The sequence below is a fragment of the Cetorhinus maximus genome, chromosome 10, assembly GCF_964194155.1.
Source record: "Cetorhinus maximus chromosome 10, sCetMax3.hap1.1, whole genome shotgun sequence".
Lineage (NCBI taxonomy): Eukaryota > Metazoa > Chordata > Chondrichthyes > Lamniformes > Cetorhinidae > Cetorhinus > Cetorhinus maximus.
This window is the reverse complement of record NC_135888.1, coordinates 72115567-72142550: the sequence shown is the minus strand read 5'-3', so window position 1 is coordinate 72142550 and position 26984 is coordinate 72115567. Positions and strand designations below refer to the sequence as shown.

General features: G+C 44.9%; 1 long non-coding RNA gene across 1 annotated transcript in view; it reads left to right on the top strand.

Annotated features, from left to right (window-relative positions):
* The first annotated feature begins 1642 nt into the window (after window positions 1–1642).
* LOC144685254 (uncharacterized) overlaps window positions 1643–26984 on the top strand; it is a 102025-nt gene continuing 76683 nt past the window's right edge. The window contains exons 1-2 of the long non-coding RNA XR_013577683.1: window positions 1643–1697; window positions 3487–3590. This is a non-coding gene — a long non-coding RNA (uncharacterized LOC144685254). The remainder of the gene's footprint in view (window positions 1698–3486; window positions 3591–26984) is intronic.

The following is a 26984-nucleotide window of genomic DNA, read 5'->3' as shown; positions in this document are numbered from 1 at the left end:
TGTGACCATAGGATGCAGATTCAGTAAGTCTGTGTAAGGTACCCTGGCAGCTCCCAAGACGCGTACATCCTCAGACACTCCCAGGTGCCGAGACTCTTCAGTGCCCCAGCCCGACTGGATGGATGGCTGCTGGGTGACAAGGGCTATCCCCTCAAAAAGTGGCTCATGACGCCTCTCCACCACCTAAAAACAAAGGCCAAGCAGTGGTACAACAGGAGCCACGCCTCCACAAGAGCTGTGGTGGAGAGAACCATAGGTCTTCTCAAGATGCGCATCTGATGCCTGGACCATTTAGGGGGTGCACTGCAATACCCCCCAGATCGTGTGTCACTGATAGTGGTTGCATGCTGTGCTCTGCACAATCCGGCACTGGCAAGGGGGACCCAGTGGAGGAAGAGGATGTTGACGCAGCTGCACAGGCAACGGACGATGAGTCCAGTAGTGAATCCGAGGACGAGCATGGTGAGGAGAACGCTGAGGGGGTAGACGCTGACCTGGGTAACCTCCTGGGAGGCAGGGACACCCAGGATGCTTTGATCCAACGCTCCTTCAGCTAACCCACCAAATAAGAACCACCACCACATGCCAGGGCTGTAGGCTCCATACTCGACCCCTGCCAGGACCATTTCCTTCACCAACAACATAGACTCTGTGCCTGTGCAATAAAGTTTCAGGAGACACAGTCCATCATCACTTCCCTGCACCTACAGAACAAATGAAGCATACAGGGGCCAGTAGCACAAACCAACATCTCATTTAATTGTGCATGTGAAACATAGCTGAAATAAATATTAACCGGTGTTGTTAATCACACCATTAAAAAAGTTAAAGTAAAACGGGGGAACAAAATATCATCTGTGAAAAGTCCGTGTTGTGATTAAGGTGCTTTACATTTACATTTGCGGGTGCTACGTCTAGGTGCTCCCTCTTCGCTGGCACTGTCATTGGAGACAGCCTGCTCACTCTGCTGTCTTATTGGCCTTGATGACCTTGGCATCCATCCTCTGGCACGTGGATCCTGTAAAGATCCCGCCAGGGAGGGAGCGGCCAGTGGCATGGCTGGCACCTCCCCAATCGCCACAGCCTCATCAGATGCCACAGTCACTGGCAGAGGGATGGAGGAGCTGCTGGCATGACCTGGAGCACCCTGAGAGGAGCCTGCAGAGATGACAAGCAGCTCGTGCGCCAATGTGAGGTCGCATTGGACCTCCCTCCTCACCATTGATGGATGTGTACCTAGCTGGAATACTGGTGCCCAATTCATCTCCCACACTGACACTGACCATCTGAGGTCAATGCTGGTGTGAGGGCTTGCAGGTCTGATTGCATCCTCAGGGACCCCTGATTGTGTCCCTGAAGTAGCCTCTCCATGAGAGTCTCCACTCTCTCCATGGTGGTGGCATTGCGCTCAGCCATGAGGGTCAATGCAGTGGTCATGCTCCACAGGGACTCCTCTCAAAAGGACACCATGGCCGCATTCCCTCATAATAGAAGATTGGCTAGCTAACAGGGAACAGAGGGTAGGCATAAATGAGTGAGTGGGCAAAGATCTAGCAAATGGTGTACAATATGGGAAAATGTGAAATTATCCATTTTAACAGGAAGAATAAAAAGAAGCATATTATCTAATTGGTGAAAGATTGCAGAGCGTTGAGATGCAGAGGGATCTGGGTGTCCTACTGATTGAATCATAAAAGGTTAGTGTGCAGGTACAGCAAGTAATTAGGAAAGCTAATAGAATGTTATCATTTATTGTGAGGGGAATTGAATGCAAGAGTAAGGAGCTTATGTTTCAGTTGTACAGAGCACTGGTGAGGCCACATCTGGAGTACTGTGTACAGTGTTGGTCCCCTTATTTAAGGGAGGATGAAAATGCATTGGAAGCAGTTCAGAGAAGGTTTACTGGACTAATACCAGGAATGGGCAGGTTGTCTTATGAGGAAAAGTTGGACAGGCTAGACTTGTACCCGTTGGAGTTTAGAAGAGTAAGAGGTGACTTGATTGAAACATATAAGATCCGGAGGGGACTTGACAGTGTGGATGTGGAAAGGATGTTTCCTCTTGTGGGAGAATCTAGAACTCGGGTCACTGTTTAAAAATAAGGGTTCATCCATTAAAGACACAGATGAGGAGATTTTTTTTCTCTCAGAGGGCTGTGAGTCTTTGGAACTCTCTTCCTCAAAAGGCGGTGGAGGCAAAATCTTTTAAAATTTTTAAAGCAGAGGTAGATAGATTCTTGATAAGCAAGGGGAGGTGAAAGGTTAATAGGGGTGGGCAGGAATATGGAGTTTGACAATGCTAGAAACACAGGTCCCTTTAAGAGTAAACCAGGACAAGCCTCAGAATGAATTGAGAACAGGTGATGCTCATTGAAGCCTGTACTTAAGTGTTGGGTTTTTCCCCAGTAGGGTTTTTTTTTGCTTCTAGACAGGAAGAGTATTCAGAAGGGAAGAGTGGAAACTGGTATTTGTACTGAACTACAGTTTAACAATAAAACAGTTGTGATTTGCAGAATCTTCTGCTGCCTGTTTTGGTAAATGGATATCCACCTAGTAAACAGAATTGAGGCTAAAATCAGATTAGCCATGATCTTATTGAATGACAGAGCAGACTCGAAGGGTTGGGTGGCCTCCTCCTGCTCCTAATTCATATGTATAATCATTGCCTAAAATGAGGTTTTGATTGCTGAAGCCACATTTAGCACACTCAATGAAAGAGAAAAATCCAAGGAGAAAGAGAATCATGATAGAGGTAGAGTGAGAGAAAGAAGTCAGAAGTTGAACCATCATGTGAAGGTTAAAAAGTATATTATCATAAGTGGTTGAAGTGGCCACCAGGAAGAGTAAAGAAAATATATGGTCCTCGCATATATTTAGTCAAAATATTTGGTAGTGGTTTGTACATGTAAATTATGTTTTACCTTTAGAGGTTCATGAAGAAGAATGAAGTTGTGAAGAATCAATTGAGCCTGAGGAATTAGATAGTTGGGATGCAAGTAGAATGTCAATAGTTAGAATACTAATACTTACCCCAACATAAGTTGTGTCTGAAACCAGTTCAGATCCAGACTGGCCAGAATGAGACAGGCATGCTGGATAAAGTGGAAATTGAAGTTCAAAGTTAAATTTGGTCTTTGTTGAAGAAAACTTCTGCTCAGACTTGGGGCCCAGATGGATCAAGGTCCTTCCCCAAGTTCTGAAAATTTGGGTTAAGAAAGGAGGTATCGTCTTAGGGATAGGAAACCAGTGCTTAATTTGGATTTGTAAATAAATGAAAAACAAGAAATGTATATAGCTTGTATGAAATTTGAATTTTGTGTAACTTTTTCATTAAAGAGGTGTGTAATAGCACCCTCCTATGACCATTTGTTAATTTATGTATATAAGCAAATCAGAATAAACCTGTTTCAGTTGGGTATTAGAACTCCATGTGTAAGCAGCAGAATTCTTGTCCTGAAAAGATATCACACCTCTGTTCTGTCTGCAGGAAAGACCCCAATATTCCAGTGACCCGTCATTTTAATTCTCCACCTTGCTCTGATGCTGACATCTCGGTCCTTGGCCTACTGTACTGTTCCACTGAAGCTCAAGGTAACCTTCAGGAACAGCACATCATCTTTCAATTAGGCACTTAACAGCCTTCTGACTTAACATTGAGTTTAACAATTTCAGGCTATAAACTCTGTCCCCCCCTTTGTTTCCTTATCTCTGCTTGTTTTGTTGTTTTTCTTTCAGACAGCAGCATACCTGCTCTAGGCACATCTTTTGTTTCTCTGCTTCATTTCTTGTCCCATCACCACTCCCTCTGGCCCTGGGGGACTAACTTTTCTGTCATTTAATCTCTCCTACCTTCCACCCTATCACAGACCTTCCTTTTGTCCTTGTTCCACTCATCCACTGGTTAACATCTCCAACATTTCCAAGCTCTGATTAAGGTCATAAACCTGAAACCTTAACTCTGTTTTTCTCTCTACACAGATACTGCTGAGTGTTTTTATTTCAGATTTCCAGCACCTGCAGTATTCTGCTTTTCGATTAAATTTAATCATGACCATTTAGCTGTTGGGACGCTGTTTTATGGCTGGTGCTAGAGACGGAGGGGAATCTTCCTTTCTAAATATTAACAGTCACAATGGAATTGATTAAACATGAGTCCATTTCACAGAATTGTCTTAAATTTGGTATCTGCTTAATGAATTTAATGTAACCAATCTCTGGTCGCATTTCTTGAGTAACAGCAATAATTGGGTTTATAAAACACTATTGCTTGTGTTCTAGCTTAAGTCTGCATTCGGTCTAATTTAGTACTTTTTCCACTCAGTGATTCGTGTTGAATGTTAATTTAGTTTTTAAACAGATACTTCCTGGAATGTTGGAAGAAATGTAACATGGAAGTATGTAAACACAAACATCTCCCCACTCCTATGATTTCCATTTGGAAAATAGCTGAGAATGGCACAAATCTTTTAATTCTCCAGTCTGCATAAACACAGGAAACTAGCACAGTCATGCATTGACTTTATTAAGACATCCTTAAAGTTATGTTATCAATACCATGGGCTGAATTTTGACGGGGGCTGAGGCCCCAATAATGGGCCACAAAGCCAGGGAAACACTGTCTTGGTCATTTTGTGGATGCCATGACCCCATTTGAGGTCCATCATGCAGTTAATGAGCTGCAGTCAGGGCTCCCTTCCCTTTAAGGCACGACAGTCCACCACCAAAAGCTGCTGTTCAATTGGTGAGCCAGTATGTTGTAAAGCGGCTGAGTTGTACTATTAATGATAGAGTTGATCAGCAGACACTTCTTGGGTGGAAACGTTAAGTTTATTTACGATATATTCAGCAGCAACTACGTGTGTGCTTTCAACTCCAACTCCAAATCTAATTCTACACTGACTGCTGAGGTAGGCTGTGCTACTCTCCTATTAGTTACTACAGACCATGTGATCTTGCCTAACGCGTATTCTTAAAAGTACATTATACACTAAATAAAACCAAAATTACTACATTCCTCCCCCTTTAACTCGGTTATACATATTATATGTGTAAATACATACTTTTCAAAACAACATAATATTTACACTGGGTAAGGAATTTACAAGTTCAGTCTTTCAGGTGGTTTCCTGGTATGTGTGGAATGTTGCAGTTCCACAACTTCAGATTCTTTGTCAGGTGCCTCCTTTTCTGGAGTTGCTTGAATATCAGGTGCTTCGGTGGGCACTTGCAGTTCTGTATCCTCAACTCTTACAGGTATATCAGACATGTCAGTCCTGGGTTGAGTATCCTCAACAGGAAACACAGACCTGGCCATGATCAATGGTGGAACCAAATCTTGGTGATTTGTCTCTCTTCCTTAAATGGTCCACATGTTGACAGATGATCCTGCCTTCCACCTCCACGTGGTATGATAGAGGTCCAGATACCGCACTTAGTTCACCCGGTAACCACCTTGGTTCTTCCCCAAAGTTTTTTATGTATATTGGCTCTCCCACAGAAAATTTCCTCAAGACTAGGCCAGTCATGTCTAGTTTTCGGGCTTCCCTCACCCCTTTCCACCTTCCCCTCTAAATTTGCCATTATTAAGCTCAATCTCATCCTGAGACAGCGTTTCAACAATAAGACTGTAGGTGTGACACTGGTTGTTTTGTGAGGAGTAGTCCAGTAATAAAAAAGAAATTGTAGTAGCTTGGTTGCCAAGGATTCACCAGTTAGCTTCCTCATGCCTGCCTTGAACTTTTGAACCACCCTTTCTGCCAGTCTGTTTGAGGAAGGCTGGCACGGTGCAGTTTTCACATGAGTGATACCATTGAGGCTGATAAACCCGTTGAAACTCAGCACTTATAAAAGCTGTGCCGTTATCGGAAATGACTACTTCTGGTAATCGTGAATGGCAAAACTCTGACATAGTTTCTCAATTGTAGCGGCCGACGTTGGTTACTTCACTCATGGGAATCAAGGGTTATGGGGAAAAGGCAAAAAAGTGAAGTTGAGGATTGTCAGATCAGCCATGATCTCATTGAATGGCAGAGCAGACTCGATGTGCCGAATGGCCTACTTCTGCTCCTACGTCTTATGGTTTTATACATGTCCAAACATTTTGAATGAACATCGACAATGAGCAGAAACATTGACTATATTGGACCTTTCCTGGGAACAATGTGTAACTGCACCCAGAGTCTACCTGGCCATTCCCATGGGTGTGATGGAGCGGTCACTGGCAACTTTTGCAGTTGCTGACTTTACACACAGTGCTTTACTAAACTCTTTATTTTGCCATCCATCCCGGGCCACCATAGATAGCTGCATGCTATGGTCTTCATTCGGGAAATTCCTGGATGGCACTGTGTAGTTCAATTAAAAGTGCCTCCTTCCCTTTGGAGGAAATATCACTCATGTACCCCATAATAAGATGCCATCCTGGCTGGTTATTTAATGTCTTCCGTTGAAGTACGGTTTCATTTTGTCAGATGCTGGCTCCAGTGACCAATCATGCAGCACTTGTTCTCGTACCTGAGATAGGACTGGGTCCTGACTTGTTCAGTCTCTGATCTGTCGAGTGCATACCGGGAAGGAATCTAAGAAATTTAGCAGTAAAACAAGTTCCTGTGGAACTGGAACATGCTCATCATTATTTTCTTGTAAAGGCAAACAACGAAGGGCATCAGCATTTGCGATTTGATTGCCAGTCCCATGTATGAAAGTGTATTCATATGCTGCCAGAATGAAAGTCCATCGTTATATTCTTGCTGAGGTTACGGGCGGTATAGCCTTGTCCTCTCTAAACATAAAACGTTTCTCAGACTGCTGTTCCCGTCGCATTCTGAGATCCACACTCAGTGCCATGCGCCGCCATATGAACACACTCGACCTCTCCCTCCAGCAGCACCGCCGCACCCTTTTTCAAAGCTGCGCGTGCCCCCAGTTTCATTTTATTCTTCGCCTCATCCGACGCCTCAACAAGAAACTTTTTCTCTTTCTCTCAAGTGCTAAGGAACGCAAGCTCCAACAACTCATCAACACCAACACCCATCTGGGACCCTCCACCCCTGCTTGTCCCTCCGTCCCCACCCCATCTTCCAATCCCAGCCCCGGCCGCGTATTCACTATACCCCCTGACCTTCCCCTCTCCGATGCTGAACGTTCAGTACTCAGCAAAGGACTTAGTTTCATACCCTCACACCCTCATCTCAATGAATTTCGGGCTCGGCACGATGCTGAACTCTTCTTCCGCTGTCTTCGTCTCCGTGCTCACTTCTTTGGGCAGGAGTCCTCTCCCCGTTCAACGGATCCTTTTACCCACCTGAATATTCTCCCTCCACCTGGACCCCTCCCTCTGGATTCTTACCTTCTCTTGATCTTTTCATTGAGAACTGTCGGCGTGACATTAGCCGTCTCAATTTCTCTGCTCCTCTCACCCATTCTAATCTGTCTCTCTCTGAACTTACTGCACTCCGTTCTCTCAGGTCCAACCCCAATATTGTCATCAAACCCGCTGACAAGGGTGGTGCTGTTGTTGTCTGGCGCACTGACCTCTACCTTGCGGAGGCTGAGCGTCAACTCGCAGACACTTCCTCCTACCTCTCCCTGGACCATGACCCCACCACTGAACATCAAGCCATTGTTTCCAGGACTGTCACTGACCTCATCTCCTCTGGAGATCTTCCTCCCACAGCTTCCAACCCGATAGTCACCCAACCTCGGACGGCCCGCTTCTAACTCCTACCCAAAATCCACAAACAGAACTATCCCGGCAGACGGATCGTGTCAGCCTGTTCCTGCCCCACGGAACTCATTTCTCCTTATCTTGACTCCCTTCTCTCTCCCCTTGTCCAGTCCCTTCCCACCTACATCCCTGATTCATCTGACACCTTACATCACATCAACAATTTCCAGTTCCCTGGCCCCAACCGCTTCCTCTTCACCATGGACGTCCAATCCCTCTACACCTCCATCCCCCACCAGGATGGTCTGAGGGCTCTCAGCTTCTTCCTTGAACAGAGGCCCGAACAATCCCCATCCACCACTACTCTCCTCCATCTGGCTGAACTTGTTTTCACACTGAACAATTTCTCATTTAACTCCTCTCACTTCCTCCAAATAAAAGGTGTGGCTATGGGTACCCGCATGGGCCCCAGCTATGCCTGTCTCTTTATGGGGTATGTGGAACATTCCTTGTTCCAGTCCTACTCCGGCCCCCTCCCACAACTCTTTCTCTGGTACATTGATGATTACTTCGGTGCTGCTTCATGCTCTCGTCGGGACCTGGAAAAATTTATTAATTTTGCTTCCAATCTCCACCCCTCCATCATTTTCACATGGTCCATCTCTGACACTTCTCTTCCCTTCCTTGACCTCTCTGTCTCAATTTCTGATGATAGACTGTCCACCAATATCCATTACAAGTCTACCGACTCCCACAGCTACCTCGACTACGGCTCCTCACACCCCGCTTCCTGTAAGGACTCCATCCCATTCTCTCAGTTCCTTGGCCTCCGTCGCATCTGTTCTGATGACACTACCTTCAAAAACAGCTCCTCTGACATGTCCTCCTTCTTCCTTAACCGAGGTTTTCCACCCACGGTCGTTGACAGGGCCCTCAACCGTGTCCGGCCCATCTCCCGCGCATCCGCCCTCACGCCTTCTCCTCCCTCCCAGAAACATGATAGGGTCCCCCTTGTCCTCACTTATCACCCCACCAGCCTCCGCATTCAAAGGATCATCCTCCGCCATTTCCGCCAACTCCAGCATGATGCCACCACCAAACACATCTTTCCTTCACCCCCCCTGGCGGCATTCCGTAGGGATCGTTCCCTCTGGGACACCCTGGTCCACCCCTCCATCACCCCCTACTCCTCAACCCCCACCTATGGCACCTCCCCATGCCCACGCAGAAGATGCAACACCTGCCCCTTCACTTCCTCTCTCCTCACCGTCCAAGGGCCCAAACACTCCTTTCAAGTGAAGCAGCATTTCACTTGCATTTCCCCTAACTTAGTCTACTGCATTCGTTGCTCCCAATGCGGTCTCCTCTACATTGGAGAGACCAAACGCAAACTGGGCGACCGCTTTGCAGAACACCTGCGGTCTGTCCGCAAGAAAGACCCAAACCTCCCTGTCGCTTGCCATTTTAACACTCCACCCTGCTCTCTTGCCCACATGTCTGTCCTTGGCTTGCTGCATTGTTCCAGTGAAGCCCAACGCAAACTGGAGGAACAGCACCTCATCTTCCGACTAGGCACTTTACAGCCTTCCGGGCTGAATATTGAATTCAACAACTTTAGATCTTAAACTCCCCCTCCCCCCATCCCCATCCTGTTTCTTCCCCCTCCCTTTTGTTTTTTTCAATAATTTATATAGATTTTTCTTTTCCCACCTATTTCCATTATTTTTAAATCTAAAACTAATACCTTGTCAGTCTTTCCACCCCACCCCCACTAGAGCTGTACCTTGAGTGTCCTGCCATCCATTCTTAATTAGCACTTTTCTTAAATAATATCACCACCTTCAACACCTCTTTGATCCTTTTGTCTGTGACATCTTTTGATTATCTGCTCCTATCACTGCTTGCTTGTCCCTACAACCACCCCACCCTCAACTTCTCTCCCCCCGCCCCCCACCTTAAACCAGCTTATATTTCACCCCTCTCCTAACTATACTCAGTTCTGTTGAAGGGTCATGTGGACTCGAAACGTCGACTCTTTTCTTCTCCACCGATGCTGCCAGACCTGCTGAGTTTTTCCAGGTAATTCTGTTTTTGTTTTGGATTTCCAGCATCCGCAGTAGTTTTTTGTTTTTATCTCTCTAAACAATCCTGGCAATGGTTTGTGGTCTGAAATGATTGTAAAATAGCGGCCATGTACTGGTTTAATTTCTTGACACCAAAGGTGATGGACAGGCCTTTTTTTCCTATCTGCGAGTATCCCTTTGTCGCTGTGGTGAGTTTTCTTGATACGTAACCTATTGGCCATTCCGTGCCATCGTCCATCCGATGAAGAGATGTGTCACATGTCAGCACCAATTCTTTTGTCTGGTCATAATGCACTAATAGATTGGACGAGTGCAACAATTGTTTCACCTTTATGAAAGCTTCTTTCTGGGGTACCTCCCAAGGCCAACTTTGGTTCTTTTGAGTAGAGAATGCAGGGGGGCCAGCACTGTAGACAAATTGGGTAAGAACTGCCCATTATAGTTGATCATTCCTAGGAATGATTTGAGCTCTGAGACGTTCTTTGGCACAGGTGCGTCTCTTATGGCTCTCACTTTCTCCTCAACCAGGTGGAGGCCCTGTGAATCTACCCGGTGACCAAATAGATTACCTCCCTTGCTTTGAATGTGTATTTTTCTTTTTTTAAACACACTCCAGTTTGCAAGAAACATTTTAAGACTTCTAAGTTTGCCAAATGCTCTTTTTCAGTGAATCCTGTCACCAATACATCGTCTAAATAGAATACACCCTGGGGCCTACATCCCTGCAGTAAACTTTCCATTGTTCACTGAAAGATGGCACAAATGGAGGAGACACCGAAAGGCAATCATGTATATTGGTACAACCCTTTGTGGGTATTAATTTTGACAAATTCCCACGAGGCATTATCCAACTCTAGTTGTTGATAAGCATAGCTCATGTCAAGCTTTATGTACATTGCCCCTCCTGCTAACTTGGCATACAGGTCTTTAATTTTTGGAATGGGGTGCCTGTCTAGTTTAGCTACTTTATTAACCGTCAGTTTGCAGCCTCCACAAATTCGGACACTTTGATCAGATTTAAGGACAGGGGCTTTGGGTGCTGCCCATTCTGAGAACTGAACAGGTTGTATAACACCCAGTTTCTCTAGTCTGCTCCGTTCAATGTCGATTTTTCCTCACAGGGCAAATGGCACCGGTCTTGCCTTCATGAAGCGAGGGGTTGCTTCTGGATCCACATGAACCTTGGTCTGCAGCCCCCGGACTTTTCCAAGTTCATTCTTAAAGATGGTGGTGTGCGTTCTATGTAGCACTGGTAGCCCACTTGTTCTCAGCTGGAAAATTTTCAGCCCATTCTAACTTAATCTCCTTTAACCAATTTCGCCCCAGGAGGCTTGGCTCAACACTTTTTACCACCATCAAGGGTAGCTTTGCTGATTGGCTTACATAATGGACAGTTATTCTGCTTATGCCTTTTACTTGAATGTCTTCACCCGTATATGTTTTTAGTTTGGTGGCTGTTTCTTCTAAACTTAATTGATGTTCACCATTATTCAAATATCTGAAAATGTGTTCCGCAATTACTGTGGTGGAAGTTCCCATGTCCACTTCTATTTTAACAGGTTTGCCATTTACTTTCACTGTGACAAATATTGGTTCTGTCTTTCCAACTTTCAGATTAAACTATGAGTAAGTGTCTGAATTTTTTGTTTCAGGCTCTTCTACATTGTAGATTTCATTGGGCTTCTTCTTTTGTTTACAAGCCTGCTTGAATCTTTCCTTGCACTGCCTCATCATATGTCCATTTCTTTGACAATACTAGCATTCAATTTTTTTGAAACTGCCAATCACTAAAAGACTGACTGTTTCCACCTCTATTAAAATTATTCTTCAATTTCAGTGCTAAGTTATTTTTCTTCATTCTCCAGCTAGCTTCCCATTTCCCGTTTCTCAGCAGAGTCTCGCTTTTTAGCACTACTTTCAGCTGAGGTTTCTCGCCTGATGTGGAGGACGGCACCATTTTGCACACCCTGTAATGCTTTTGAATCTCTTACTGCACTTTCCATGGCCAGGGCTATCTCTACTGCCTTCTTGAAATCCAGATTCACTTCGGACAATAATCTTTTCTGAACAGAGTCCTTTTTCACACCACACACTAAATGATCTCTGTGCATGTCATTCAGAGTTGTACCAAACTCTTAATGTTCTGTTAACTGTTTCAAATTTGCCACATAGCATACAATTGTCTCACCTGAGTCTCTATTTTGTGAATTAAACCTGAACTTCTGCACCGTGACTGAGGGCTTGGGTTGAAAGTGACCCTTCACGAGGTCCACCAATTCATTTAAATTTTTCGAATCTGGGGCACTGGGTGCCATCAAACTTCAAGTCAAACTGTAGGTTTTGCTCCCACAAGTACTCAAGAGGATCACTCACCTCTTCTCTTCCCCTCGTTCGCTTGGAAAAAAGAATGTGAGGCATTCTATGTAATGAATCGTCGATGTAACCAATCGTCTGTGACTGTTTCAAAACAATCAATTCTTCCAAATTGTGGCATTTTGAGAGAGGATAACTCCTTCAATTCTAACAGAGCTCACTAATTACAATCACTGGGTGAGGTACGTTGCCAATTTCTTTTAAACTTGATTTCTTCTGTTCAATCCTGTTTTATCCACATCGCCAGTTGTAGGGTGGCCGAGTTGTACTATTAATGATCGAGTTGATCAGCAGACATTTCTTCTGTGGAAACCTTAAGTGTATTTACAATATACTCAGCAGCAACTACATGTGTGCTTTCAACTCCAAGTCTATCTCTACACTGACGCTACTCTCCTATTGGTTACTACAGATCACGTGATCTTGCATAACAAGTATTCTTAAAGGTACATTACACAATAAGTAAAGCCACACTAAATAAAATCATAAATACTACATGGTACCTCCTCAGGCACAGAAGCACCATGAGGAGGGGTGGCCACTGCTGGAACTGCACCCAGCTGAGAAGACACGGTTGCACCCTACGCTCGGAACAAGGTAAGAGCAGCTGTTGGTGGCTGAGTCAGGCAGGCCCTAGAGAGGTGGGAGGGAGGTGGCTGGTGAAGTCAGATTGGAGATGTTGCTGCACGGTGGCCATTGCCTGTGGGTTGGCCCTTTTGTGGGCCACAGGGTGCGGTCTCCCCACACAGCAGAAGACCAACCCTTTACTGGTAAAGTGTCAGTGGTGGTGGGAAGAGGCCCTTAATTGGTCACTTAAGTGGAACAGTTGGCATTTGGGCAAGAGGGCAATCATCCACTTTGCAAATGCCATTTTACAGGGCCTACCCTGTCTCCCAGCCTGTCCCTAGAGGACTGGTAAAATCCAGCTCCATGTGTATACAGATTTTTTGCCTGTGTTTTTCAGCTTTCAATTGACGGCAGTGGAAATGGGATGGGCAGTAGTAGCGATGGGCAATAAATGCTGGCCCAGCCAGCGAAGCCCACACCCCATGAATGAATTTAAAAAAATTTCTCTCGGGCTCAGTGTCATCAGTCGTTCCCATCAGCTGAGGTCACATCACCGTCGATCAGAAGAACACCTTTATATACAAACATACAACAATGATGAATAGGAAAAGCCCCATTGATTCATCCTGCCCCACAATTCAGTGATCCATAGTGTATCAGAATGCATAAACATCCACCCAACCCAGCACAAAGCCATGCAGTCTTCTCAAAGAGTCCAAAAACCCAATGAAAACCCAAGCTAATCATAGATAAAAATCTAGAAAAATCCTCTGACCCATTTAGGTGATCAAAATTAGTCCAGGAGATATCATTAGTCTTGATTAATGCCTACCTTTTGTATAAGGTATTCTCTGCCACAGCCAGAAATTGGTCCAGTTCTCACTTGAATGGAAATTAGAGCATCAGGATTTGTGGCACTGAACCAGCATGTTCTCCTGACCCAGTATTCTTTAGGGATAGAACTGCCTCCTGACATCCAATTTAATCCTGGCCTTGCATAATTTGAGATTGTGATCCATGGTCCACCCTAACATATTAATATGAAAACACTGTTCACACAAACACAATCTATTCCCTTTGCCATCTTCTAAAGTTCAATCAAATCCCTAAATCCACACTTCTCTAAAGTGCACAGTCTCAGTTCTTTCTATATTGGTAATAAAAAATGAATTAAACTAGGTATTAAAAATCATTTAAACTCTGTCCTCCTCACAGGGGATTTCAGCTCCTTTCTTTCAAGGATATCACCTCTGTTTTCCCTCAACATCAGCTCCAACTCAACCTGGAAACTCTTTCGAGTTATCAACAGTCACAGATTGCAACTCTTTCGAGTACAATCACAGTTCTTGGTTTTCCGGGAGTGGGACATGAACCCACAACCCACCTGGAAGCCCTCTTGCTTCTTCTGCCTGCAATGAGTTGCCAGGCAACCAGACTCCAGTTTAAATTGCCCCAACGACTGCTCACCCAGCTGCTCAATCACTTTGTCCATTACTGCATCCCACTGCAGTGGCCAGGCTGCACCCCAGCATCTAACCACCTGCACGATCCCAGCTAGCCAACTGTAGTGAACAGACAACCATGGGTTTCTCTTAGTCCCAGCTGATTGCTTCACGCAGCAGACAGATTCACTTCAACTTCACAAAGCTGGAAACTGCCCCCGGGCTTCTTTTAATCTCAACTTCTCAGCAGTGGAGGGCTTTCAGCTGCTCCTGGGATTCTCTGAGACTCAACCTCTCACAGGCCCCTTTGATCCCCAGCTGTACGGAGCTAATGGCCTCACTTCAGCTGCCACCTCTTCAGCTATGGACTAAATTTTTCATGCAGGCTTGTTTTTTTTTTGCACTGCCCCCAGGTTGGGTTTTTGCTCTGCGCATCTGGTCACATGGGCAACTTTTCATACCACACCCCATGCAGGCACATTACTGACTTGTCCTTCAACCATGACCCAGCTTCAAAACATACAAATACAATTCAAAAATACAGATTTCCTCAGTGTTCAATGGACACCAGTGAACACCATCATCAACTGCAATTGCAACAGCATCCCAGAAATCAGCAAGGCAAATTGTTCTGCTACACTCCTCACATTCTCAGCATCCATGTCTTTCTTTGCCCTGCAGTTCCTCCCACAGCTTGACCCAGAGTGGCAGGCAGCAGTGTTAGATTCTCTCAGAACAATGCGCTAATAACCTGTGCTATTTATTTGTACTGCAGCCAGCATGTGAAATCTGTGCTGCCTAACAATTTTGATGAACTGTTCTTATGCCCAACACTACCCACACTGTTCATTGGGCCTAGGAGCAGGAGGAACCCATGGAGCAACCCAAGCTATTTCAAGGTAGCCAGCATCTCTTAACTGGGAGGTAGATTGTGATTGCAAATGCTGTTGGTGTGTGATCCTAACGTGAGCACCACCTCCTGAACCAAAATGGCAGGTGGCACACGTCTGATTGGAAGTATTTGCGCCCATGGATCTCACCATTTTTGGCTCTTAGGTGGCAATGTAATACCTGAGAAGAGTGCACTAACCGCAGACCCATTTCTAGGTCCTAGAATCTTACAGTGAAAAAGGAAGTGATTCAACCTATCTTGCCTGTGTCTACTCTTTCCATGAGCTATCCAATTAGTTCAATCTTTGCTTTTTCCCCATAGCCTTGCGAGGGTTTATTATTCAAGTATATATCCAATTCCATTTTAAAGGTTATTGTAGAATCTGCTTCCTTCACCCTTTCGAACATTTACAGCTGAGTTGGCCTAGTATTTAAATATTCAATGTTTATTAGACAAGCGCTTAATGCATTTGTATGCAATTCCTTTGCTCGCTATTAACCTGTTTATTGTGTCCTGGAAAATATTTATGCCTCAACCAACATCTAAAACAGATGATCTGGTCGCTTATTTTATCATTGATTGTGGGAACTTCCTCTATGTAAATTGGCTGCCACATTTCTTGCATGACAACAGCAACTACAATTCAAAAATACTTCATTGAGTAAAGTGCTGTGGGACATTTGAGTACATGAAGGCGCTGTAAACGTGGAACTTGATAGGCTGAAAATTGACATACCTTCCCTCCAAGAAACCAGGCTCACCCGAGAGTGGATCACTGAAAAAAAAACATTACATCTTCACCTAGAAAGGGAAGAATTCAAATGAAACACATGAGCAAGGTATAGGCTTCACCATAAGAAACTTGCTACTTTCAATGATAGAACACTCCACAAATGGTTCAGAGTGTGTTCTCTCCATCCATCTCTCAACTCAAACAGGACTAGTCAACCTCATGAATATTTATGTTCCAACTCTGTGCTCCATGATAGAGGGGAAAGACCAGTTCTAATAAGAAGCTATTAGCTGAATCCCTAAATGAGAACATCTTTACCTACTAGGGATTTCAATGCAAGAATTGACATGGACAAGAGGCATTGCCCTCCTGTCTCAGACCCCATGGCCTGTGAAAGATAAATGAGAACAGACAGGGGCTACTTGAGCTTTGCTGCTACCATGAGCTTTGTGTAACTTGCATTTTTTTCCAGAACATCCCATGCCACAAAGTGTCCTGGAGATATCCAAGATCAGGGAATTGGCACCAGCTGGATCTGATCATCACCAGACTTAACTCTCTGAATAGCATTCTCGACAAACACATCTACCACAGTGCTGGATTGCTCCCTGGCACCAGAGTTAAGATGCAACCCTTGAAGTTTCTTCATTCAAAGCAGAAATGCTGTCCTTGCATTAACATCAGCAGTACTGATGATCCAGATAAAAGCCAACAGCCTTCAACTCAATTGAACAGGCACTCCCCAGCATTCCCACACAAATTGCAGAAGCGAAATGGAACATACTTTGAGACACCATCTAAAATACTGCACTCCCAACATGTGGGAAGCAAGAGTGGAAAATTGCTGACTGGCTTGAGTCAGAAGCTAAGAATCCTGCGCGAGTAATTCACTTCCTGACTCCCCAAAGCTTGTGCACCATCTGCAAGGCACAGATCAGGAGTGTGATGGAATACTCTCTTCTTACCTGGATGAGTGCAGATCCAACTCAAGAAGCTTGACACCATCCAGGACAAAGCAGCCAGCTTGATTGGTACCCTATCCACAAACATTCACTCTCTCCACTGCTGACGCACAGTAGCAGCATTGTGTACCATCTACAAGGCGCATTGCAGGAACTCATCACTGCTCTTTAAACAGCACCTTCCAAACCCATGACCATTACCATCTAAAAGGTCAAAGGCAGCAGAGACATGGGAACACCACCAGCTGGAAATTCCCCTGCTAGCCACTCAACATCCTGACTTTGAAATATATCGTTGTTCCTTCACTGTCGCTGGATCAAAATCCTAGAACTCCCTCCCTAACAGCACTGTGGTTGTACCTATACCACGTGGACTGCAGCGGTTCAAGAAGGCAGCTCACCAGCACTTTCTCAAGGGCAATTGGGGATGGGCAATAAATGCTGGCCTAGCCAGCGATACCCACATCCCATGAATGAATAAAAAAACAATCACTGTGATGGAGCGTGCCATTGAAGCCAAATGGTCCACTCTCATTAATTACAAGGGAGACCCCAGCAAGAAAACTCTGAATGCACTAAGAGCCACTCAAAGTAAAGTCCAACAGACTGTTAGGCAGTGCACCAATGACCACTGGTTATAAGTTTTGACAGAATTTCCAGGTGTCCTTCGACAGAGGGAATGCTAGAAGCATGTGTGAAGGGATCAAAAAGGCAACAGGTCCATCAGTAAAGTAAATGGCTCCACTGAAAACAAAGGCAGTGGAGGTCATCACTGACTGCAATAAACAGTGGGAAATATGGGTGTAACACTACCTTGAGCTGTGCCCTAATGAGAGCACTGTCACTGAGAAAGCTCTAGTCGCCATAGAAAGCCTGCCTGTCATTGCAGAGCTGGATATCAAACCCACAGTGGAGGAGCTGAGCAAAGTAATTAACTTGCTTCCTATGGGCAAAGCTCCAAGCGCTGATGCAACACCAACTGAACAGGCACGGGAAACTGGCACTCCTGCAGCTTCTACATGAACTTCTCTATCACTGCTGGAAGGAGGGGGCATTGGTCCAAGATATGCACGATGGGAAGATTGTGACCCTGTATAAGGACATTAGCAACCAAGGTGATTACAACAACTATTGATGTATTTCCCTGCTGAGCATTGCAGGAAAAGTATTTGCCCCTGTTGCCCTTGTCAGATTGTAGATCTTGGCTAAAAGCATCTACCCGAATCCCAGTGTGGTTTCAGAACTGGAAGATTTACAATTGACACGATCTTCTCAGTCCAGCAAGAGAAATGCCGTAAACAAAGGAGACCACTGTATATTAACTTGATCGATCTCACCAAAGCATTCGACCATGTGAGCAGAGCGTCTATTTAAGCTGATGGTAAAGTCAACTATGACGGGGCAACATCTAAACCCTTTGAGATCTGCAGCGGGGTCAAACAGGGTTGTGTTCTGGCACTGACACTCTTTGGCATATTGTTCCCTTTGCTGCTGTCAATGCCTTCAGGCCATCTAGAGAGGGTGTCTACTTACTTACCAGAACTGACAGAAAGCTGTTCATCCTTGCTTACTTGACATCCAAGACAAAGTTGCACCAATTCCTCATTGGAGAGTTGCTCTACGCTAATGATGTCGCACTCACATTCCATACCGAGGAACACCTTCAGAAGCAAAGGACCAGTGTCTCATGCCTGTAAAGAGTTTGGCTTGACCATCAGCATCAGGAAGACAAATGTCATAGTTCTGGATGTCACCATACCGCCTTCTATCAGCATTGGCAATGTGATGTTGGAGGTTGTGATAGCTTTACATATCTAGTCTCTACAATCACCTGCAAACTGTCACTTGATGCTGAAATCAACACATGCATCACAAAGCTGTAGCTGCTATGACTGGCCAAACTGAGTAAGAGTATGGAACAACAGCAACCTAACTGATAATACCAAATTGTGAGTCTATCAAGCCTATATCCTCAACGCACTCCTGGAGAGACCTGGGCAACATGTGCTAGACAGGAGACAGTTTCTACCTTGGCTGTCTCAGAAATGTCCCCAGCATCTCTTTGCAGGACAAGGTCACCAATTCAGAGCTCCTAATGCATTTTAATTGCATCAGCATACACTCATTGCTAAGCCAATGCCACCTGTGCTGGCTCTGCCATGTTCATCGGGTATATGACGGACATATACCCAAAGACTTTCTGTACAGTGAACTTGCCACTAGATCAAGATCTCCTGGGTGTCCATACCTCTGCCACGAATGAGATATGAAGATGGCAGACATTGACACTGACAACTGGGAGGCAGTCAGTGATGGCCGTGACCACTGGAGACTGACTATTTGGAGGGGCATTGGAAGTGGTGAACAGAAATGAAAAACTCAGCTGGCCAAATGGCCCAGAGAAGAAAGAGGCCACGAAGTTGTGCACCTTCTCAGTCCACTGTCTTCCAATGCAGCAGAGACTGCCATGCCAGAGTGGCACTCCTGAGCCACACCAGGCAATGCTTATCACAGAGTTGATTACCGAGACACAAAGCATTACCTTACGAGATGGAAGGCTGCTAGCCACATGCAAGTTCTTTCATTTTTAAATAGTGCACCAATCTATTGATATGTAAATATTAGTTGTTAATGCAACATAGGCACAGCATAAGTTCACAGCGAGAGTGCTCTTTGGAACTTCCCCAACATGGGTTATCGCTAACTTTCCAGTAAAGTGACTGGTCAGAATTGACTAACATTGTTGACTTGTCATTTCTGAATTAGTTTCAATGGTTAGGGAGAAATTTCATGGACATTCATCTTGGAAAGGTCACAAAATGGTTTGGACTAAGATACATGACATTACAAACTTGATGGGTCTTTTTCTCATTCCATTCTTTTTCATTCCTTTATGAATTCTGTAATGTTGTGCTACTTACCTGAGCTCTTTGTTTTTTGCTGGGTATGATTTTTTAAATTTTTCTTCCATGTTCATGCAGGAAGTTTTGTTTTCAGAAGTAGGAAGCCAACATTATCAAGACAAAACATTAAAATATTCAATGAGATGTATAAGATAAATTTCTACATTACTGGGAGAGAAGCTCAACATTATTGTGCCAATTTCCCTTGAAAAACATGCAGACAGGGCAAATTGAGCATCAGGAAGGTGACTCACAATTTGTGTGTATACCATGGATCTGCTAAATTCCATAGGGCCTTTCTTGGGCAGGAAATGATGGTTGCCTGAATTGAGTACTGGCTTAAATATTGAAATGAGGCTAAAAACAAAATACTGTGGATGCTGGAAATCTAAAACAAAAACAAAAATAGCTGGAAAAACTCATCAGGTCTGACAGCATCTGCGGAGAGGAATACAGTTAATGTTTCGAGTCCGTATGACTCTTCATCAGAACATGAAATGAGGCTCCTGCTTCCATTACTGAACTCATTTATAAACTTGATTAGAAGCAGTTGGAGCTTGCATTGTTTTCTCAGACTTGGCTGAATCAGCTGGAGACTGTGAAAAAAGGAACCAGGAGGAGGACTGTTGACTTTCCTGCCTCCACTCTAAGATTGCAGCCATTCTCAGCCTATGCTGGCCCTCACTGTGGGCCTCAGCTGTTGTTCAATCCAACCAAAATTAGCCAGACTTCAACAGGCAAACAATGTTGGGCTACTTGCAGGAATTATAAGCCCCAAGGGCAATTTTAGGACAGTCCTCTGGCCTCTCCATTCTGGAGCATGCTGGTGCCGCTGTGGTAAATGCATCTAAATCCATTATTCTGTAGAGCTAGTCTGGTTTATTGAACAACAAATCTCAATGCAAGTAAATAAGTACTTAATTTTGCATTCCTCCTCAACAGGGAAAAAACTCAAACCACAACCTTCTTTTTGCACCTGAAAAATGGTTGGTCAGGACAAGAAAACCAGGGCCAGGTAGAGGAGTTGCACCTTGTCCAAGCCCCACCTGATGCCATTATCAGTTGTGCCTGTCGATAGCAAGCAGCCTGCCTGCTTTATATAGGCTGCTTCATCAGGCAACTTGGGTCCTTATACCTTGTAGGGTCCTGATGCAAAATTCAGGAATAAATGGGAGGAGTTTGTGCCACCAGGTCTTGAGTGGCCCACCCACACTGGAGGTCCCTGAAAAAAAATCAGCCACAGTGTTTTCTCAAAGTTATAATTTTTTGGTGCCACAAAGAGCAAGAGTGCTCCTATGGATCTGCAAAAATGCTAGAGGCTCCTTCAGACACAGGCACACCCCTTTGGGTTCACCTATTCCCCATCACAACTCTCAAGGGCACCCTTGGCATTAGAGTCAGTCCAACTGGTGAGCTGATTGGCACTGACAGCTCACTGCTTCTATTGAAAAAAGACCTAATTCCATATTTGGTTCAGGACTCAGTCAGGCATAAAGCAATCATTTAGCCAGCCCAATGTCTCTCCCACTGTTTTTAAGCAGAAAATTCAATTGGAATCCCGATGTATCTAGCATTTGTTGTCAATTCCTTGTTACAACTAATGTAAATGTATTTGTTATCCTGTTGTTCTCACTAGAAATAATAGAAGTAGCCATAGCCTCTTATCTGTTCAAAGTGTCATGCAGACAGTTGTGAAAGGACTCAGCTGTTAGGAGATTAGAATGGCATGTGCAGCATTTGTTTAGGATTAGGTTTTCTATTAAGTATGTGGTTTACATGAGCCTTCCTCAAACATTGGTAAAGGTTTTTAATCTGTCAGCTATCTTCTTTAGTAAATCTTTTGCATAGTAACATACTGAGAACTTCGATGGAAAGGCAGATCAGCAGCGATGTATAATAGAATCACAGAATCATTGAGTAAAGGCTGATTCGATGTACACCGTTAGACACTATTTTTCCAATGTTAAAATTACCCCCAGGATGAATAAAATTACCCTCAGGATGAAAATATTGTTTTTAGTGAATTGGAATTTTGGGTTTTTAAGAAAAAAACTTGTGTTTATACAATATTTTATCGTGCTCTCAGCACATCCCAAAATGCTTTATGACCCCTGAATTACTTTTTAAATGCAGTCACTGTTGATATGGAGACAAGTATAGCAAGCAAATGTTATTCCACAAGATCCCAAAAATAACAAATAAATTAGTGATCTGGTAATCTGATTTTAGGGATGTTCATTGATTGATAGAGGAATGTTGACCAGGGCAACAGGAGTACTCCCATCTCCTCTTCAAGTGTTACCAGGGGAACCTTGACATCGTCTGAACAAATAGATGGTGCCTTACCCGATCAAAGGGATGGCAGCTCCAGCAATGCAGGACTCCTTCAGTACAGCACTGAATTGTCAGACTAGTTTATGTGCTCATGCTCGTAGGGACATTCAAAACACAACCTTCTGATTAAGAGCCAAGTTGGCAATTATAAACTGATACTTTTCTCCATAAATTTTTCCTCCCTGTGACTGTAAATTCCTCCAGCCCTATGACTTCAAAGGTATCTGCGTTTCTTCAATTTTGACTTCTTGCACATCCCCCATTTTCATCACTCCTCCACGGGTGACTGTGCCCACAGCTGCCCAGGTCCGAAGCTATGAAATTCTCTCCCCGCACCTTTCCATCTCTTTACCTCTCCCTCCTCCTTTAAGACTCTCCTTAAAAATTGCCTCCATGGCCTGTTCTAACACCTTTTAGATGGATTATTGCAAATTTGGTTTGCTAATGTTCCTGTGAAAGACTTTTTAAAGTTTCACATGATGCTTTCTAAAGTAAGTTGTTTTGTTGCTGTGTAATGGATAGACAACAAAATCAAATCTTCAACAATCAGACATGTCAAATACATAAATATTCAAAAAGAAGTAGACTTTCACCCAAAAATTACACAGTCTTCAAAGGTTTCCACGAAGTTCAATTATAGATGTTATTCCCATTTGCAACATAACTTTTTGAGGAAAGTTGGAAGTGTGCTAATTTTAAACCATTTATGACATATTTCTAAAATTCTAAACTACAGTTAATCACAGAATCACAAAATTGCTACAGGATAGAAGGAGGCCATTCGGCCCATCATGGCTGTGCCAGCTCTTCAAATGAGCAATGCACCCAGTGCCATTCCCCGCCTTCTTCCTGTAACCCTGCACATTTTTCTTTTTCAGATAATAATCCAATGCATCAACTAAACTTGCCTCCACCCCACTCTCAGGCAGCATATTCCAGATCTTAACCGCTCACTGCTGAAAAAGTTTCTCCTCATGTCTCCGTTGCTTCTTTTGACAATTACCTTAAGTTTGTGCCCGTTCATTCTCTTCCACCAATGGTTTCTCCCTATCTACTCTGTCCAGAGCCCTCATGATTTTTAATACATCTATCAAATCTCCTCTCGTTCTTCTCTTCTCCAAGGAAATCAGTCCCAACTTCTCTAATCTATCTATGTAACTGAAGTTCCCCATCCCTGGAACCATTTTCATGAATCTTTTCCGCACTCTCTCTAATGCCTTCAACACCCTTACTGAAGTGCAGTGCTCAGAACAGGACGCAATGCTCCAGTTGAGGCTGAACCAGTGTTCTATACAAGTTTAACATAACTTATTTGCTTCTGTACTCTATGCTGTATACTTTATTAACTGCGCTTTCAAACTGTCCTGCTAACTTCAATGACTTCACACTTGTCCTAAAGTGTGGCACCCAGAACTAGATGAAATACTCCAACTGAGGATGAACCAGTGCTTTAAACAAGTTTAACATAACATCCTTGCTCTTGTACTTTGTGCCCCTATTAATAAAGCCTAGGATACTGTATTCTTTATTAAGCATTCTCTCAACTTGTCCTGCCACCTTCAATGACTTATGCACATATACACCCAGGTCCCTCTGCTCCTGCATCCCTTTTAGGGTCAAAAATCCCACCCCTTGTCCCTGTCTCAGAAACAGGGCAATGAGTAAGAAAGGGTTGATCAAAATAGGGTAAAGTATGGTGGGTAAAAGCAAAATACTGCAGATGCTGGAATTCTGAAACAAAAACAAAAATAGCTGGAAAAACTGAGCAGGTCTGACAGCATCTGCGGAGAGGAACACAGTTAACGTTTCAAGTCCGTATGACTCTTCATCAGAACTAAAGAAAAATAGAAATGAGGTGAAATATAAGCTGTTTGAGGTTGGTGGGACAGGTGGAGCTGGATAGAGGTATGGTGGGACTCCTTATGGCCTGGGCTACTTCAGTTATCATGAAGACCTGTTAGCTACCCTAGAAATATTCAGCAGACCGGGCTCTGGCAAACAAGTCCGCAATGGCAGAACAGACAGTGGAAGATTTGCCATCTAGAATATCTCAACGGCTGTCCGGGCAGCCAAAGGCTGAGGCAGAACAAAACCTCGAATTGTCTGGGTTTCCATACCATTGGATCAAGGTTTCATTCTATCAAGACATGTGGAAGCTGGTGTGCAACAGTTTCCCCATGCTAAAAGATGTCATGCACAGGTGTCTTTCTTTCCAAGCACATCTCCTAAGCTAAAGGTTATCTGCTCCTATCACTGCTTGCTTGTCCCAACCACACCCCCGCCCCACCTTCTTCCACCCGCGCCCCCCCCCTCCCCCACCTCCCCCTTAAACCAGCTTATATTTCACCCCTTTCCTATTTCTACTTAGTTCTGTTGAAGGGTCATGAGGACTCGAAACGTCAACTTTGTTCTTCTCCGCCGATGCTGCCAGACCTGCTGAGTTTTTCCAGGTATTTCTGTTTTTGTTTTGGATTTCCAGCATCCACAGTTTTTTTGTTTTTATCTCTGTGTTTAATTGACTGCCACTTCTCTTCAAGAAATGCCTACCATGAAGAAGTTTTGTTCTACTCTCCGTCAGGATTTTCAAATCTCTCTCTTGCCTTGTTCACCTTCATTGCTTTCCATTTCTCTCCTGGTGTTTGACAAGGTGTTTACTAAAACCCGCTTTCACAGCCATATTTCCTTTCTCAGTAACTGTCTCCGTCTCCGGCTTACCCCACGTGGATTTCAACTGAAATCCCATCCCTCATGTTTCGAACCCACCCAGGATTACAGGTATCTCTGGGACATAAAACGTTTCTCGGACTGTTATTCCCATCGCATTCTGAGATCCACACTCAGTGCCATGCACCGCCATATGAACACACTCGACCTCTCCCTCCAGCAGCACCGCCGCACCCTTTTTCAAAGCTGCACGTGTCCCCAGTTTCATTTTATTCTTCGTCTCATCCGACGCCTCAACAAGAAGCTTTTTCTCTTTCTCTCAAGTGCTAAGGAACGCAAGCTCCAACAACACATCGACACCAACACCCATCTAGGACCCTCCACCCCTGCCTGTCCCTCCGTCCCCACCCCATCTTCCAATCCCAGCCCCGGCCGTGTATTCACTATACCCCCTGACCTTCCCCTCTCCGACACTGAACGTTCAGTGCTCAGCAAAGGACTTAGTTTCATATCCTTACGCCCTCATCTCAATGAATTTCGGGCTCGGCATGATGCTGAACTCTTCTTCCGCTGCCTTCGTCTCCGTGCTCACTTCTTTGGGCAGGAGTCCTCTCCCCATTCAACGGTTCCTTTTACCCACCTCCAATATTCTCCCTCCACCTGGACCCCTCCCTCTGGATTCTTACCTTCTCTTGATCTTTTCATTGAGAAATGTCGGCGTGACATTAGTCGTCTCAATTTCTCTGCTCCTATCACCCATTCTAACCTGTCTCTCTCTGAACTTACTGCACTGCATTCTCTCAGGTCTAACCCTAACATTGTCATCAAACCCGCTGACATGGGTGGTGCTGTTGTTGTCTGGTGCACTGACCTCTACCTCGCAGAGGCTGAGCGTCAACTCGCAGACACTTCCTCCTACCTCTCCCTGGACCATGACCCCACCACTGAAGATCAAGCCATTGTTTCCAGGACTGTTACTGACCTCATCTCCTCTGGAGATCTTCCTCCCACAGCTTCCAACCTGATAGTCGCCCAACCTCGGACGGCCCGCTTCTACCTCCTACCCAAAATCCACAAACAGAACTGTCCTGGCAGACCGATCGTGTCAGCCTGTTCCTGCCCCATGGAACTCATTTCTCGTTATCTTGACTCCCTTCTCTCTCCCCTTGTCCAGTCCCTTCCCACCTACATCCGTGATTCCTCTGACACCTTACGTCACATCAACAATTTCCAGTTCCCTGGCCCCAACCGCCTCCTCTTCACCATGGACGTCCAATCCCTCTACACATCCATCCCCCACCAGGATGGTCTGAGGGCTCTCAGCTTCTTCCTTGAACAGAGGCCCGAACAATCCCCATCCACCACTACTCTCCTCCGTCTGGCTGAACTTGTTCTCACGCTGAACAATTTCTCCTTTAACTCCTCTCACTTCCTCCAAATAAAAGGTGTGGCTATGGGTACCCGCATGGGCCCCAGCTATGCCTGTCTCTTTATGAGGTATGTAGAACATTCCTTGTTCCAGTCCTACTCCGGCCCCCTCCCACAACTCTTTCTCTGGTACATTGATGATTACTTCGGTGCTGCTTCATGCTCTCGTCGGGACCTGGAAAAATTTATTAATTTTGCTTCCAATCTCCACCCCTCCATCATTTTCACATGGTCCATCTCTGACACTTCCCTTCCCTTCCTTGACCTCTCTGTCTCAATTTCTGGTGATAGACTGTCCACCAATATCCATTACAAGCCTACCAACTCCCACAGCTACCTCGACTACAGCTCCTCACACGCCGCTTCCTGTAAGGACTCCATCCCATTCTCTCAGTTCCTTCGCCTCCGTCGCATCTGTTCTGATGACGCTACCTTCAAAAACAGCTCCTCTGACATGTCCTCCTTCTTCCTTAACCAAGGTTTTCCACCCACGGTAGTTGACAGGGCTCTCAACCGTGTCCGGCCCATATCCCGCGCATCCGCCCTCACGCCTTCTCCTCCCTCCCAGAAACATGATAGGGTCCCCCTTGTCCTCACTTATCACCCCACCAGCCTCTGCATTCAAAGGATCATCCTCCGCCATTTCCTCCAATTCCAGCATGATGCCACCACGAAACACATCTTCCCTTAACCCCCCCGGCGGCATTCCGTAGGGATCGTTCCCTCCGTGACACCCTGGTCCGCTCCTCCATCACCCCCTACTCCTCAACCCCCACCTATGGCACCTCCCCATGCAAACGCAAAATATGCAACACCTGCCCCTTCATTTCCTCTCTCCTCACCGTCCAAGGGCCCAAACACTCCTTTCAAGTGAAGCAGCATTTCATTTGCATTTCCCCTAACTTAGTCTACTGCATTCGTTGCTCCCAATGAGGTT